General features: G+C 42.4%; 1 long non-coding RNA gene across 1 annotated transcript in view; it reads right to left on the bottom strand.

Annotated features, from left to right (window-relative positions):
* Window positions 1-8555, bottom strand: part of LOC122881137 — a 30586-nt gene extending 22031 nt beyond the window's left edge. The window contains exon 1 of the long non-coding RNA XR_006379107.1: window positions 8303-8555. This is a non-coding gene — a long non-coding RNA (uncharacterized LOC122881137). The remainder of the gene's footprint in view (window positions 1-8302) is intronic.
* Window positions 8556-12398: the final 3843 nt, after the last annotated feature.

Genomic DNA, 12398 nt, shown 5'->3' with positions numbered 1-12398 from the left:
TGTGCATTCAGCCTAATGACTCATGTCGTGTCTCTACAAGAATCCCGGAGACAGTCGAGTCACGTCGCCTCAGGAGGAGCGGTCTCAAAGCAAGCTGATGTCCTCTCTAGAGTCAATACTATGTCTTTTGTCTGAGGAGAAACAAAGGTCTCATACAGCTGCTCATGAAAGCAGCATTATCATAAGTAATGTCAATAGAGTCTATACATTCTCTTTCTAATCAGAAACACAATTGACAAATTTGCTATTTAACTAAATGCATTGTTTGATGATTGTAGTATTCTCCAGCATCAGCATGAAGCCTAGTTTAAGCCAATCAGAAGTGGTCCTGATGAGAGCGTGTGTGTGCCGTGCCTCTGCTCTCCAGCGCTATTTCAGGTCCGGATGCCTTTGTGTGCGGCTATATGTCAAACAAAGGGCCGCTACGCCTGCCTGCCTGCCTGCTGTCCATACACCAGGGCTGGGGGGAGGGAGGACAGAGTTGTGGTCTGTGTGTGTGTGTGTGTGTGTGTGTGTTTTGGTTTGTACTGGGGCTGTCTGCAGGGAGCAACCAGGCGTGTGAAAATACTCCACACTGACTCTCACCTCCTCCTCCTCCTCCTCCTTTCTCCGTCATCCTGACTCCTTTGTGCTCTACTTCTTTCATTCTGCTGTCCTTTTCCATCATTTTCATGCGTTCACCTCATCTCCACGACCCTTTACCTTTCTCCCCCTTCTCTTTCCAATTCTGCCCCCCCCCACCTCTTCCTGCTGTTCCCCTCTATCCCTCAGATGTCATCCAACACACAGCCAGGAGCTAATATTAGCCTGCAACAAATTAGAATGGAAAGTTTACCGCCCATTACAGCTCCTTTGGTGGGGAACAATCTTTGATATGTAAATGCTGCCGCTGCTGTGTAGGATGCATGCATATGCACTACATCTGATACACTTCTGTGTGTGTGTATGTGTGCGAGCTGGGCGTGGGAAGACAATGAAAAATGGAGGGTGTATCCTCGGGGAACCCTGCCGTAAACCGTTTCGACAAATTGGGACTGAGTGTACGTTATCTCTAGGGGTTTGTCGCAGCCCACAGCTAATATACACACACATGAAACTGACACATGACGAATGGTAGGTGTGGATGATGGAGGTACTATGAGCCAATAAGCTCTTTAATGTATTCAAACCCGCTTAGCCACACTAAGTACCTAAGTGCTCAAAGTAGAGAAAGGTTAGCGGGCGCTAACAGTAAGTCAGGCGATGGGAACAAAGAAAGTGAGACAGTGTACAGTTACCTTCAACCTAGTTAGAATTCAAATATGCAAGCATAAAGAGACAGTAGTAGAAGAAATCTAAATCTAAAATCTGAAATTTTTTAATAAATCCATGTCATGGCCAAATGCAGAATATCACTAAAGGAATCCAGGAACACAATGACAAAGAAAAAGAAAAGGGGCTTACCTTTCAGTTCCACAGCCAGATGTGAGAGTCCACTGCTTTTCACACACACACACACAGTCATCACACATGCGCTCCCATGTGCTCACACACACCGTGTGCGAGGAAGGAGAAACGAGAACCCATCATTGTTCTCATAACCCCTCCCACACGGATGCGAAGCTCTGTCTGGATGGAAACATGTAGGAGTAGCACTCCCTCTCTCTCTCACGCACACACACACACACACACACACACACACACACACACACATATTCTCACAGTGTCTGGCTAAAAAACATGCAGCATCAACAGTCTACTTTGTTGCAGCCTCCTTCTTCTCCAGAAATTCCAACACACACACACACACTCACATTCACACACATACACACTCATCCTCCACTCCTATATGCTTACAGCACACAGCACACAAAGACTCCCACTCACAGACCATGTGATCATGTGATGTGTGTGATGCGCGACGCATGCATGCATGTGAGAGCATGTGGTGTCTTTCCACTGCCTGTTCCTTCTCAGCTATTTTGCTATTTTAGACTGTGTGCATTTGTGCACCATGCTGTGATACTGTCTGATGTGTATTTTTCATCTGTGCATGTGGGCATCACTACACACTGAATAATGCCCCAGCTCCGCGCCCGTGTGTGGATATTCACACATGTGTGAGTGTGTGTGTGTATTTCGCCAAAGGGGTCAGGTGTTAGGATAAACAAACAGGCATCTTTACAACCCCTCGTTCTGCACGGCCATCGGGGAGGAAACAGCTCTCACGTCCAGTCTATTAGTCCCGAGGGGCAGTATGGCTACATGTACTTACCCCCTCTACATTATTGATGGCTGGTAATGGTACCATTACAACAGGATAGCAAGCTGGTGGATGTTTTAACACAGGGCTGATGAGGACGCATGAGGAATCAAAGTCCACTGGGCCAGGCTTGGCCAGTTTCTGCTCTTTAATAAGGGAGGGAGGAGAGGCAGAGGGAGGTGTTTTAACAGGGAATGAAGGATACTATAAGGTCCAGTATGGCTTTGGGGGGCCCAAACCATACTGGACCAGGCTACTTTCTACTGATTACACCATTATACAAGATAGGAAGCTGATAAATGTTTTAGCATCGCAATATAGAGGCATAGAAGGGCAATCAAACTGTATGATAAGTTGTGCTGGTCTGACCCAGGCTGGTCTGGGTTATTTTCTGCTGACTGTAGGTGTTTGAATCCAGCCAGCTCGCCAACTTAGCTGTCTGTATTTTCTGTCTGAGCAGACTTGGTGTAAATCTTAAAGCAGCACGGGCGCACGTAAATCTTAAAAACTGTGGACTGCTACCTTTTAGTGTGTGATGGTGAAAATGGAAGTGTGTGTTTGTGTGTGTGACGAAAAGCCTAGCTTTCTTCTTGTTTAGTCCTGCATACCTGCTGTGTCTGTACGGGGGGGGGAGAGAGCAGCGCTGCTGTAAAAACAGGAAAGGTTGTGAGGTCAGGATTCTATTGGAGCAACATTTACAGTCTGTCCAACTAATTAAGAATATGTACACACACACAAGTGGTGTGCATGCATGGACACTTTCTTTCTCGTTCTCTGCGCATGCACACCACACACATAGTGCATTGCCTTTTTAGGATATTATTCAACTGGGGCATTGATTATTGGAAAAAATGCTTCTTTACAATTACTTTATTTGTTAATTTGCACATTTGTTTGATATACTCATATCATTTTCATTTGCAATGTAAAAATGCATTGAAAGCAGTCTTAAAGATAACAAACATGACTAATTCTATAAATCATATACGTCAGACATTATACTGTTTTAATTTTATTTTTCAGTTAAAAGACCAAATTAATTAAATACCCATCTGATATGCTTTCATAATGGCTTTTCCTTAATAATTTTGTTAAATAACATGTAATTAAATAAAAGGGTGCAAATGAAGTCACATTTGCAATTATTGAGACCGCAATGAAACTGAAATTTAAACAATTTTACAACATGCTTCAGTGTTCGCTAAAGCAATTTGCTGAACAAAAGTCAGAGTACAGATGTAATAAAAACACTCATTAATCTAATTACATTTGTTAGTAACTGTCTTTGTTATCGACTCTGTGATGGAGAACAAAGGATTACGTCGTCCTCTAAGTGACACACACACATGCATGTGTGAACATACACACACATGCATGCACAAGAGACACAATGTCTGATGTGTGTGTTATGTTGCTGGTGAAGGGTAATTATTTGCCATTTGAATAGTAAATGCACCATTTCTTGTTCCATATTTTATTGCACTTTTAAAGTAATTTCACTTATATGTATTTAATGCAGCAGGGTGGTAAAATAGTATTTAAGCATTATACTGTCATTACCATTGCTTCTGCCACCCTCAACTATTGCTGATCTGCATTGGAAAAAAAAAACTTTTTCTGCTTTTTATTTTTGCCATACTTAAAATTAATTTCTATTTAAAATAATAGCCCAGTCGCTATAGGCCGTCCTCTGACCAACTGGCAGTGTATACTTTAGAATTAAATGTTGATATAGTAAAAATACAAATGACTAATAAACACGAAAAACAAGACAGTGGAACGCGTGGCTAAAGACAGGAATGAGTTTAATGGGAAGGAAATGATGTGCTCAGTATTTGTATTGGTTGTCATTTCCAAACAGTTCATATAAATAACATTTCACATTGTGCAGCTGATGATGCAATGCTCACCCCAGGAGAGGTGTTAAGATGCAAACATACCACGGTATTTTTTCTTCTTAAAGAAATGTGACAAAATGTCGTTTTCACCACAAGCATTTGCACAACTCTTTTTTTTACACTGTGATGGAAATGAAGTAAAAAGATAAAATCACATTGTATATTTCCTTTAGCTAATCCTATGTTATGGTAATAGTTTGAGAAAAAAAATCTTAACTCAAGGTCTTACTAGCTTTTTGTGAAAGACCATATGATGCAGCTGAAGGCTCTGGAAAAAGCCTGTAAGTGGTAAATTGTAAACTGTTGGAAAGCAACACCTGACTCCTTGGTGAGGTGGTTTCTCCTGTAGAGAGCAGTGCAGAGGCATTGTTCTACTGTCTGGGATTTAGGGTGAACTTACACATTAAAATCAGATTTTCACTGCTAACTAGATTTCCTGTCAAAATAGATGGTGCTCACAATCCCTTATAAGTACACTCAAAATTATCCAGCTATGTTATTTGTCATTTCTATCACAACAATCGTGTATAAATATGATTGAAATATGAATAGTATTTTTGTGCTTTACTGGTTAAGATAAAGTCAGAGAAGTAGAAAATAATAATAATAATAATAATAATAATAATAATAATAATATTCAATCATTCTTTGCCTGTATTTCATCCAAACAATTAAAATCTAATATATTTCGTACTTTGAAAACTACTGAATGATACATTTTGGAAATTACCGTATGAGAGTTCATAAAATACCTACAAATACAAATTAACATTACTTAAACAATGTGTGATAGAAATGATGACTCTCCTTGTTAGAATAAAATGACAAAAATAATGTATTAAAGCATTTCAGCGCAAATATTTTGACCTACAGTCAGCCAGTTTTTCCTGAATCAAACGGACTGTAGTTGAAAATGTTTGCCGTACAGTCGATGTATTCCACAAATATGGAAGTGTAACGCCTTTCACTATTTACACATCATATGAAATTCACCAGGAATGCATTTTATAAAGCTGGAAAGACCTCAATTTAATAAGCCTGTCTCAAAAAACTACACACACACTCACACACATATATATATATATATATATAAATATATATACAGAATAATAAGGCTGTATATAATTATTAATAATAATTGAGACTGTCACCAAATGCATGTCTTCTTTTGCTGTTTATGTAACACATAAGTAATCAAACAAATGCAACTACACTAAACGTGATTAGAGCTTGGAGAAATCTACTGAATAAATCCATCAGGGTTTCACAGTGTTGACACAAATATGTTGCTGTGTTATAAGGTTTTCTCAGCGAAGCCACACCCAAGGGCCCTTACTCATGCATACTATATGGTTACCACACTCCTCTCCTTCCATGGCCAGCTCACACACAGCCACAGGGTCAGTGGCCAGCGCTCCTATATGAAACGTAAGAACCAGCTCCGTGTGTGATGATACTTCTGCATCCTCACATTATTCTCTGCAGAGAGCAACCACAGCCCAGCTAACGCGGCTGGCGCCTCGCAGCCTCCTGGAGACCGGGGAGGATGACCAAGCATTCAGCAAGAAAACCAGATTGAATTACTGCTGATCAAATCAAAGGAAACAAATTGAATTGGGGGCGTCTATTTTTTTGTGAAATGCCTGCTTTGATACAAGCCTTTGTTGTAAAATAACACTTTTTCAAATTCACATACAGCATTTCAACCAACTCGGAGCCTCGGTTTGGGTTCGCACACTGACCAGATCTTGATGGCAAAGCAGCAGAATGAGATGAACTACTGAGAGATATTCTAATGTTTTACAGCGCAAGTTTGTATGTGTTGATAATGATTTACAGCCGAGGGGGGTTTGTTGCATCACACGGTTGCATACAGTAACTGCTTTGTGCGGTTAGATATTCAAATTATCGCTGGCTGGCTGGCATGTGAGAACGCAGAGGCTTCAGGGCATGAAAACTGGCCAAATACACAAACCCGTATGCTATCAATGTCAACGCTTTGGGTAGTTATTAGCACATAAAAGAAGCTGTTAATTGAAGGAGGGGGAAATATACTGATCACCAAAAAGATAAAGGCTGGAAAGAAAACAAGAGAAGAGAGAAATGTCTGTGTGTGTGGAAGAAATATCAGCCCAGATAGAGGGGCCCTGAGGGGGAGGGGGGCTGGTGGTACATGTACAGTACCTGCTTTCTCCTGGCCTACTAATGAGCTGCCCAACTCTCTGTAATGGTAACTCACACACACACAAACACACACTTCCTCCTGTCTGTGCCATTTAACACAAATAAAGAGATTTGAGCACAATAAAAGATGAAAATGATTTAAAACATGTTTGAGATTTCACTGTATTCCACTTTCCCACATTCAACTTAGCACAGAGACACAAGATTTTTTAAATTGTTGCAAAATCTGCACCTTTTCCTCCGATAAGAACCCTCAGATGCTCAAATAGAGCCGTGTTTTCTGTAAAGGGTTCAAAACTTCTGTTGCAGTCTAAACGCAGCAGAAGTTAATGAAACAAAAGCGGTGCAACCTTGAGCGCGAGCATAATTTAGTTTAGTTATGGATTAAGTAATAAAATACACAAAACAGAGCTGTGTTAATACTTTGTCAATAACAAATGTCAACACAAGCGTTTTCTTAGAGCACCTCAGACAAGGTAAGAAAAAACTGAGAAAAAATGAGCACTGACCCCGCCTTTTTCTGGCGTCCGACTATGCATTTTCACCAGTATGGCTTTGTCTTATGATGTTGAATTCCTTTTTTTCTGTGTAGCAGCCACTTAGAGGGGAAAAAAGTGATAAACAGACTTCAGAACATAATTCCACAGAGGAAGAAAAAAAAGCTGCTGCAGGTAGAGCATAATGGTCTCTTCAGACCAGGTGAGCCCCATCCACAGGGGTGCCCACCCGTTCAGCTCCATCACCACCACATCCACAATCTCCTTGACAACCACTTACCATGACGACCCCCTTCACCATGACGACCTCTGTCACCCAGCTGTCCTCCTGAGGCCTGTAACGGAGCTAATATGGCGTCTGTGGAGCCCCCGTGAGACTGAGACCACCACCCTCTTCTCCTCCTCTCCTCTTCTGTAATTCCACCACCTCAGGGGGTTAAAGCAACTAAATCTGAGGAAGTGCCTCTCATTCCGACAATAAAACCCACTCTATCCTCATGGTTCCATTGGGTGAAGCGTCCCTTCGCCTCCTGGCACAGGAATCAATTGGATCTACAGTGCTGCTAAACAAGGACCTAACAACTCCCTGGAACTGTAGCTTCTCTCTCTTGTAGCCCCGAGAAAATTCAACACCAGACTCTTCCGGTTTAGAGGCTGCTAGAAAATTCCTTGAACGTCTGCTGTAACCCGGTTCAGGGCCCAATTGCTTGGTTATTTTGCAGTTGAGCCGTTCTGTGCGCAGAAATGAGAGGACGATTGTGTGCTACAGAAATGTGTGTGCACTTAAGTGTGTATTCCGGTAGAAGTACAACCCAAACACTCACATGGACACACACACACGCTTCTTAAAGCATCTCTTTGTCTCAGGAGGTTGCATAATGATTCCATGACAGCCTGTCAGACATCATATGAAATTGATTCCACGCAGCCAAAGCTCCCCTCTCCCTCTCTACGCCATTATCCGTATCCCCTGACGACTCCGCTCCTGATCAGTCTCTCTTATCTCTTATTATCTTATAAAAAAAAGCCCACCTCGTATAGTACGAGGTGGGCCAACAAAGAGAAAGAGAAGTACAGACACAAATGCAGGATGGAAAAGTGCAGAAAACATTGTCAGGACCACTTTTGAAGCGGAAGTTCAGCTATGAATGTGATAGCTTTTAGGTCTTCCTTCTTTAAAAGCACCATAGACTTTTTGACCTACTGGTTTGGCCAGATCAGAACAGCTCTACTCACCAGCGGAAAACCAGTTAATCTGACTGGAGCGACTGTTATCCGCAGAAATATATATTTTCTACACCACATATTGTACATTCAAGTGTCCACTATGTGAAATTTTGCTTCTAGGCCTTGCAGAAAAGGGTGTAATTGACATACATTAAGATGCCGTAGTGTGCAAATGCATGAATGAGTGTGTGTGAAGTGGTGAATGTGTGTGTATCAGATGCACAGGAGTGTGTAGCAGAGTGTGTGTGACTTACCCCCGGCAGTCCCCGAGGGTTGAACATGCTCTGACAGCGCTGATGCTTCTCAGCGTCCTGCTCCTCTGAAAGCTTTCATCTACAGTATGTTCGCTATCAATCCCCCCCTTTTTTTCCCAGACACACTCTCTCTTTCTTTCTCCTGCTCCTGTCTTCCTACACTATCTTCATCCTCCCTTCTTCCGTCTTTCTTCTTTTACCTCCCTCTTCTTTCACCTCCTTCTCTGTTTCTTCTTTTCTTACTCCCTTGCTTCCCTTCCTCTGCATCTCCTACTCTTTTTTCACTTTCTCCCTCTTTCTTTCTTCTCCACTCATCTCCCCTCTCCCTCCCTCTCTCATCCTTTTCTTCTCTTCCTCTCTGTCGCCCTCACCAGCGCTCCAGGAGCTCAGTATCGCTGTCTCTCGGCTGGCACAGAGAACAGTCAGACACATGGGAGGGCTGTTTTGTAATCCAGCAGGTCATACCACCCTGGCACGGGAGGGGGGGGGCTGATAGGATGCAAGAGGGGAGGGGAGGGGGAGGGAGGACTGAGCAGGCCTATACTACTACCTTCCAACCTATACCTTTGCTGCATCCCTCTGTCTGCGAGCTGATGGTCTCTCCCTTTTTTCCCACCGACGACGGGAGGTCTCGCCTTGCTACGTCCTCTCTGCGCGTTGAGGTTTTAGGAATGAGCAGGGAAGGGGAGGAAGGAAGGGAGGAAGGAAGAGAGAGAATGGGAGTGGGAGGAAGTGTGGGAATGAAAGGAGGGATGAGAGAGGAGAGGAAAGGAAAGGAAAGGGGAGTGATGGGAATAAAAGGACAGATGAATAGAGGACGGGTATGGGGGAGGGATGCCTTCAAGGGTTGTAGACTGAAGCAGTGAAGCCTCTTAGCTCAGGAAATATTTTTAAGTATAGGAATAAAATGTATGCTAAAAATGAACAAAGAGCCCGTTCATGAATTTGTGATGCTGTGTACTTGAGGTTACAACCCAGCTGCACAGTTGGTGCCACTGATTGTGTGTGAGTGTGTCTAAAACAGACGGACTAGCAGAGACAGACAGAGAGCTGGTGAGAGACGGGAAAAGACGGAGGTTAGGTCTCAGGGTGACTGACCGGCTGTCTGCCTCGCTGCGAGCTGTCATCTCTCCCACAGATGGTCAAATTGCCGTCAATTCATCCTCACTTTCACCTCAGTCAGCTCAAGAAGATGCTGTTCTCAACAGTCAGAATGTTTTGGATATGAGAGGTTTGCCCAACCATACAGAATGTTGAAATTGGATGATTGTGCAACACTGTGCACTGCTTAATAGCAACTTCTTGGAATGTCCAGTTGTGCAAGGCAACTATGGTATGGTTGCTTAGGGAAATATCGTGATTATGACAAATAAACTACACCCAAAATAATCAACTAAGGTATTTGTTTGATTTGCAAACTAGAAATATGTTTACATTCAATGAATTTACTGTGTTATGTTCATTAAATGATTTATTCTTGTTTGCTGTACGTAAATCAAAGAATATTCCGATGACTCTGATTGTGCATGCTCCACCCACACCGGATACAGAGAAAGTTCCTGGAAACGCGCATTAATTCCCATTTTATTTGGCAGATTTCCTCCAAATTTGAGTTACATTTGGATGGAAACCTAGCTAGTGTCAGTGAAGGAAGCAGTGCGTCCTTTATGTAGGGAGGGTGTGGAGGTTGGGATGGTGGATGGTGGATGGTGGATGGTGGCGTGTAGCACATCGGAGTTGCATGCAGGAGATCAATCAACTTCAACCAATCTACTGGAATATAAACAAAGGATGGTAAAGAAAGCTGTGGTGATGAGAGGCGTTGGACTGCTGTATCAGAGGCCACGCTGAGTGACGCTGATTAGGATACGTTCCAATACAGCTCTGACAACCTCAGTGAGTCTGCCAAAGTAGTGACAAGCTTTAACACTGACCAACGATATCATCCCTACGATGACTCTACGGTCATTTCCGAACCATGGGTTGATGGATCCATCCTTGCTGCTTTGAATGAACGTTCTGATGCTTACAACTCTGGACTCGCGACTGGAGATGTAGATAAGGTGTCGCCCTACAGGCTGAGACGTGGGGTCAAAGTTGCCAAGCAGAATCTATTCTAATTATTAGAGTTCAAACCGCAAAGCTGTAATTAAGGCCCAAAAACTGTAAATTTTCAAGTGCCACGCCCCTCACACCGTAAGTCCGAATGACTTGAAATTTCTCTCACAAGTCCAGCTCAGTGTGCTCTACAAAAAAGCCTCCATTAAACCATTAAAGTCCGCCATGATGGATTTTTTGCTAATTTGCATAATGTGAAAAACAGTAAAATGAATAGAACTTTTTGAATTGTGACTCTATCCACACCAAACTTTGATCCAGCATTACGACTGAAATACACTTTTCTATTATAAATGAGTAAGATCGGTCAAAAAACATGGCCGCCATCAACCAAAATATCTTGGGCGGGGCTTAGCACAAAATTGGCAATAACTCATTAACAGTTTGTCCAATCATCACAAATCTTGGGATATCTTCAGACGTGTTTGGGAAGAGGCCTGCAGAAGCATTTTGAGCTCAACCCATAGGGGGCGCCACAAATGCCAAAAACTAAACCTCAAAACCCAGTGGACAGAATTTCACCAAATTGTGTGTGCATGCCCTGGGGGCAAATATTAACCAAAATCTGAAGCTTCATATTGATTGGTGTGAGTGGGCGTGGCCTATCACATATTTGCTCGTAACTCAAGATGTCTTTGAGCAACCGTGATTAAACTCATTCAAATCCGATGAAGGGAAGAGGAATGGCGGAACTTTGAGTGCGCAATAATTGAAACGCTGCAAGCTTTGTGATGATGGAAAAAGTGTGTGATTGAGCTCACTCCTTCTTTCAAACAGCTGAAGTGACTTTGCTCGTTGCTGCCTGAGGCTTTCATTTTGGCCGATCGCACTGCTTCCTTCCGTTGAGCGTAAAATGGTTTGAACCCGCCCATTGCCACCTATGGCTATATTTGTTATTGTTATTATAATAACAATGCACACTAATGACAAATCCTTCAATCTTGAACTTTCGAATTGTTATTAACCAGAGCCATGATCTTTCCCTAACCTTTGACCAAGTGTTTTGTGCTACATACAGACATAAAAAGGAGAGTGTTAAGAGGAAAATTCAAATCCTGGCTTCTTTCTCACCTCTGCACATCTGGCCAACCACTGTGTAAAGTGGAAAGTTTTTGTCAGATTGACAGTTTCAAAAAGTAAAAACAATTGTCAGGCACCGCCTCCCTGACGTACGAGAGGTATGGGGGGATGGATTAATTCGCTTTTTGACGATCCACACTTTGTTTTAGGCACTGACACCTTTATCCTTTGTTGATCTCTAATTTTGGACAGGTTGATGTTCTGAGCAGTCCACTTCATTCATGCAAAATTTTATAAAATGATTATATATAGACATAAAATGTGCACTTAATACTACTTGACATTAGTGGTTTTAAACAATAAATAGGGTTTCAATGTCATGTTTTCATACATTCCTGAAGATCCTCTTGGTTTTTTCTAGACCTGTTAATTTGTTACGCCCCACCCTTAGGCGGCCCTGAGGGGCGAACAACACTCCACCACTGACCTAAAACAATCACAAAGAAACATCTTTAAATCAACCAAATCCATGGGATTTATTTACATGAGACCACATACGAACAACCAAGCCATTAAATCAACAATACCAAAAGCAAAACACAAAATCCCAGGCTGAGAGGCAGCAAGACCAGCAGTCCCCACCCTGATGCTGACACAGGAGCTTTCAGATGTAGCACACCTGGACAGAACAAGAGGACAGAAGAGGAAAAGGGACAAACAACACAGGGAAACACATACATCCGTAACACATTTGCTCATGATCTCAGTCGTCTTCTCTACATAATTCAGACGAATGATAATTTGGCATTCATTAGTGCTTAATGCTGCTTTTTATACTTCTTTGAAAAGACGTACACTGTTGTAATTTCATGCATTTTCTATATAATATATGGCAGCAGGGAGAATGGGTTCATAGCCAACTGAGCTACACATAACTGCCCATGTTAATACATGTAAG

Source organism: Siniperca chuatsi, linkage group LG9 (assembly GCF_020085105.1).
Source record: "Siniperca chuatsi isolate FFG_IHB_CAS linkage group LG9, ASM2008510v1, whole genome shotgun sequence".
Taxonomy (NCBI): Eukaryota; Metazoa; Chordata; class Actinopteri; order Centrarchiformes; family Sinipercidae; genus Siniperca; species Siniperca chuatsi.
Note: the sequence above shows the minus strand (reverse complement) of the source record. Positions and strands in the feature narration are given on the sequence as shown.